Source organism: Meleagris gallopavo, chromosome 29 (genome assembly GCF_905368555.1).
Source record: "Meleagris gallopavo chromosome 29, MGAL_WU_HG_1.1, whole genome shotgun sequence".
Taxonomy (NCBI): Eukaryota; Metazoa; Chordata; class Aves; order Galliformes; family Phasianidae; genus Meleagris; species Meleagris gallopavo.
The window spans coordinates 5,346,720-5,351,979 of NC_139432.1; the positions used below are offsets into that span (position 1 = coordinate 5,346,720).

The following is a 5,260-nucleotide window of genomic DNA, read 5'->3' on the forward strand; positions in this document are numbered from 1 at the left end:
ATTTGTGCCCACTGCTCAGCCTGTTGAGGTCCCTCTGGATGGCATCCCGTCCCTCTGTTGTGTCACTGCACCCCACAACTCTGTGTCACTAGAGTGCACTCAACCCCACTGTTTATGTCACTGACGAAAGGGCAAGGGGAATGGTTTTAAACTGAGACAGGGGAAGTCTAGGTTGGTTATTAGGAGGAAGCTTTTCATACAGAGGGTGGTGACACACTGGAACGTGTGCTTTAGAATCGCTTCCAGGAGGGTCTGCTCCATGATCGCTCCCAGCACAGAGGTAAGACTGACACGTGGTAGTTTCCAGGGTCACACTTTCTATCCTTACTAAGAGGTGTGCTGTCACCTTTTTTCTATTCACCAGGGACTTCATCTGACTGCCTTGACTTCTGAAATACCACTGAGCGGCTCGGTGACCGCAGCGGTGAATTCCCTCGGAACTCTGGGACTCATCTCGTCAGGACCCAAAGACTCCTGGATGTTTGGGTCCTCAGGTGGTCCAGAACCTGATCTCCCATCGCAGTGTGGGATGGGCAGGGGTCTGTGGGACTGGCATTTCTTCCTCAATCCCCACCTACCAAACCAAAGGTGAGGGCAGCGTATAGCGAGCAGTTATCAGAGAAGATGGAAGCAAAAATGTTGTTGGGTACCTGAGCCTTCTCTGGCGGTAAGCAGCATCGTGCACAGAGTGCAGCCACGTTGCTCTGAGGAAGGAGCGCAGCTTTGTGAAAGAGGCGCATATGCGGGGCTGTGCCTTCATTACTGCGTTGTGTCCAACAGGTGGCAGCAGAGCTGCGGTGCTTCCGAGTGCCGTAACGACTGCACGGAGAGATGTGGGGTCTTCATGGGAACAGCAAGGAACCGGAATCTGCATTTCCTGGAATGGCCCGGAACCTCACTTTGCTGACTGGTAATTGTCTGCCCAACAGGTAAGGGCAATGCACAGCCACCAGTGTTTACCCATTCCATAGCATGGCACAACATGGTGCTCCAAGAGCTCTTAATTGCACTTCGTGGTGCCCGGAAGGCTGCCTGTCCTTTTCTTTCTGCGTTCTCCTTGTCTCTGGCCTTTTACTGCAGTGTTTTCCTTCCCTTTGCCCTCCGTGTTCCCTACTGCATTCTCTTGCCCTCTTGTTTTTGCGTTCCAGACCACATTCTCCTGGCCATTGCCCTTGGCTTTCTTTGCCGCATTCACTTTGGCATTCAGTTTTGGTGTTCCCTGCCGCGTTCTCTTGCCCTCCTGCTTTGGCATATCCTTCCGTGTAGTCTTGGCCAATGACCTTTGTATTTCCACGCCACATTCTCTCGGCCATTGCCCTTGGCTTTCTGTTGCCATATTCTCTTCAGCATTCAGTTTTGGCGTTCCCTGCCGCGTTCTCTTGGCCATCATCCTTGGCATTTCCTTCCACGTTCTCTTGGTCCTTGCCGTTGCCTGGGCATTCCCTTGCCCTCCTGTTTTTGTGTTCCGTGCCACATTCTCTTGGCCATTGCCCTTGGCTTTACGTTGCCACATGGTCTTCAGCATTCGGTTTTGGCGTTCCCGGCAGCATTCTCTCGTCCTCCTGTTTTGGCACTTCCCGCCACGTTCTCTTGGCCCTTGGCCGTGCATTCCCTGCAGCGTTCTCTTTGACCTCCTGTTTTGGTCTTCCAGCTGCATTCTGCGTTGGCCTTCTTTGCCGCGTTCTCTTTGGCCTCCTATTTTGGCGCTTCCTGCCATGTTTTCTCTTACCCTTGCTTGGGCTTCCATCCCGTGTTCCCTTGGCATTCCATTTTGGCATTTATTGTTGTGTTCTCTTGGCCTTTGCCCTTGGCCTTTCCTGCCGCGGTCTCTTTGGCTGTATATTTTGGCCTTTCCTGTTGCCCTCCTTGCCCTTGACCTCACCTTGGCTTTCCATCGGGTGCTCTTTTTGCTTTTGCCCTTGCCTTAGCTCGGCTGTTTGCTTTACATTTACCTTGGCTTTCCATGGGAGTTGTGCTTCCCTTTGCCTTTGGCACTCTGGGATTGGCTGGGAGGTAGCATTAATGTTAACCTTGACCTGAACCCATAGCTGAATGGGAGTTCTGATGATGATTATGTTAACCTGCAGCGTATCTGTAAACCAAACCCTTAACCCCATATTAAAAATGTCTCTTACCCTAAATGCTGCCATAAAAATAACGCGCCGTGTTTTCTTTCAAAGTAACCCGAATTGTAATTGTAGTGCAGAACACTGTTAAACTGACTGTAACTTCAAACCTATCAATAGCATTAGTTATATCCCTAACGCTCCCTTGCGTCATCATTAGAGCAATGTGAGGAGGGTGCGGCCCTACGTATGCGGGGCAGTGTCTTCATTACTGCGTTGCGTCCAACAGGTGGCGGCAGAGCTGCAGTCCTCCCGAGTGCCGTAACGACTGCACGGAGATGTGTAGATCTTCATGGGAACAGCAAAGAACCGGAATCTGGATTTCGTGGAATGCCCCGGAAGCTCACTTTGCTGGCTGGTAATTGTCTGCCCAGCAGGTAAGGGCAATGCACGCCCACCAGTGTTTACCCATTACTTATTGAGACATAAGGTAGGGTTTCCAGAGCTCATTTCTCTATTTCACGGTGCCCCGGAAGGCTGCCTGTCCTTTTCTTCCTGCATTCTCCTTTCCTCTGGCCTTTCACTGCAGTGTTCTCCTTCCCTTTGCCCTGGCTTTCCCTGCTTCGTTCTCTTGCCATTCTGTTTTGGCGTTCCCCGTGGCATTCTCTTGGCCTTTGTCTTTGGCCTTCTTTGCCACATTCCCTACGCTTCCTGTTCTGGCGTTCCCCGTGATGTTCTCTTCGGCCTTTGGTTTTGGCATTCCTGGCCGCGTTCTCTTTGGCCATTGCCCTTGGCCTTCTTTGCCACGTTCTCTTTGGCCCTTCGTTCTGGCGTTCTCTGCGACGTTCTCTTTGGCCTCAGTTTTGGCGTTCCCTTCCACGTTCGCTTTGGCCATTGCTCACGGCCTTCTTAGCCGTGTTTCCTTCGGCCTCTTGTTTTAGCATCCCTTACGGCGTTCTCTTTGGTCTTCGATTTTGGCCTTCTGTGCCATGTTCTCTTTGGCCACTGCCCTTGACCTTCTGCATTGGCCTTCCGTGCAGCGTTCTCATGGACCTTGTCCTCCATTTTGGCCTCCTCTGCGTTGTTCTCCTTAGTCTCTGTTTTGGTATTCTTTGCGGCCTTCTCTTAGGGCCTGACTTTGGACGAGGCCTTCTCTTTGGCATTCTCCATGTCTTTGCCACCCCTTTGCCTTCGCTGTTGCCTTCCGTTGTGTTTCGTCTATGCCTTTGACCTTTGTTCTGGTGTTCTCTTGGGTGTTCTCCTCGCCTTTTTCTCTTGCCTTTGTCTTGGCCTTCCCTAACGGTCACTCCGAGCATAATCCTAATATACCTAACCCTAATACCTTCACCCTGACCCTAATGAGCTCTGAACCCCACATGCAGTGCTCATTGTAAATATGACTGTATAGATAACTGTACTAACTGTCCAAATTAACCCAGAGCCTACCCTTCAATTGGGCGCAAAACCCATCTGTAACCTTCTGTGTAATACTAAGAAAAATCCTACAGCTTCCCTGTTAAATACTCCTAACCCTAGTCTTACTCCACTTCTTGGAGCGGCGTTTGGCTTCCATGTTTTGTGGGGGCGGGCTTACGGTGAGCGCCGTTTGTGTCTGGGCATTCCTCTTTCTAAAGCGTGTCTCTCTGTATTACAGGTAAAGATGCCTTCGACACTTCCAGTCGATGACTTCCCTCCTGGGACGCCATCAGCTTTCGAAGCCTCCCACGCTCGCCAGCAGCTCGGTTCAGTCGAGCCGTTCCCCATATCCCCCAGTCCGTTCCCTTTCCATAGTCTTCCTTTCACTCTGCCATAAGCCCCTACCACCGCCCAAGGTCGTCGCAGGCAACGCGTGGGAAGCGGCACTCGGTCTCATTATAGTTCATTCCATTGGCCTCAGCCCAGCGATCCAACCCACTCACGCCGTTCTTTAGGGCCCTTCTACTCTCAGGCCAATCAACGTTTCCTTCCGATGTGACTTGTCTTCCTTCCCGGCCACTTTTAGACTCGTGCCCCTTCGTGTCCATTTTGAGAGTTGCGCTGATTTTAGCGTTTGCATTCAATGTATTTCAACCAAATCGGCTGTAGCTTCACAATCAATTAACGTAAACCAAATTGGTTTTAGCTTTGCCTTGCTTACGGGGTTGGGTTAGCTTTGCTTCGTTTGTTTGTACTGCAGGGCTAACCCAGCCCCGTAAGCAAGGCCCGAGGGCCGTCGGAGGCAATTTGAGTTCCTTCCCGGCCAGTCTGAGACTCGTGCCCCATTGTGGCCATTTTGAGAATTGCGCTGATTTCAGCGCGTGCATTCAATTTATATCCACCAAAGTGGCTTTAGCTTGGCAGTCCTTTTGCATCAACTAAATTGACTTTGGCTTTGCATTCAATTTATTTTGACTAAATTGGCTGTAGCTTCACAATCAATTAACGTAAACCAAATTGGTTTTAGCTTTGCCTTGCTTACGGGGTTGGGTTAGCTTTGCTTCGTTTGTTTGTACCGCAGGGCTAACCCAACCCCATAAGCAAGGCCTAAGCGCCGTCGGAGGCTATTTGTGCTCCTTCCCGGCCAGTCGGAGATTCGTGCCCCTTTGTGGCCATTTGGAGAATTGCGTTGATTTAAGCACGCATATTCAATTTATCTATTCGAAATTGTCTTCAGCTTTGCAGTTACTTTGCATTAACCAAATTGACTTGGGCTTTGCATTCAATTTATTTTGACTGAATTGGCTGTAGCTTCACAATCAGTTTATTTTGACTAAATTGGCTGTAGTTTCACATTCAACTAATGTAAACAAAATTGACTTGAGCTTTGCCTTGCTTACGGGGTTGGGTTAGCTTTGCTTTGTTTGTTTGTACCGCAGGGCTAACCCAGCCCCGTAAGCAAGGCCCGAGGGCCGTCGGAGGCAATTTGCGTTCCTTCCCGGCCAGTCTGAGACTCGTACCCCTTTGTGTCCAATATTAGAATTGCATTTCCGTTCTGATGGGCTGGGATCTGCGTTGCTTTTGAGGTGGGTTGCAGAATATAACGTTTGTGTAAAAGTAATGTCATTAATGGGGTATGGAGGCTTGGTGATCCTTCTGTGGTTACTCTGACACATGTAATCGAGGTCTTGCAACTGTATTGAATAAGCGTGTGCTGTGCCTGTAAACTGCATCATGCCATGTATGGAACACATGTATGCTGCGCACGAACTAAGAGT

General features: G+C 50.1%; 1 long non-coding RNA gene across 1 annotated transcript; it reads left to right on the forward strand.

Moving 5' to 3' along the window:
• Window positions 1-378: 378 nt before the first annotated feature.
• On the forward strand, window positions 379-4,755 carry LOC146542607 (uncharacterized). Its single transcript, XR_014880062.1, has 3 exons — window positions 379-929; window positions 2,356-2,503; window positions 3,721-4,755. It is a non-coding gene; the product is annotated as an uncharacterized LOC146542607 (long non-coding RNA).
• Window positions 4,756-5,260: the final 505 nt, after the last annotated feature.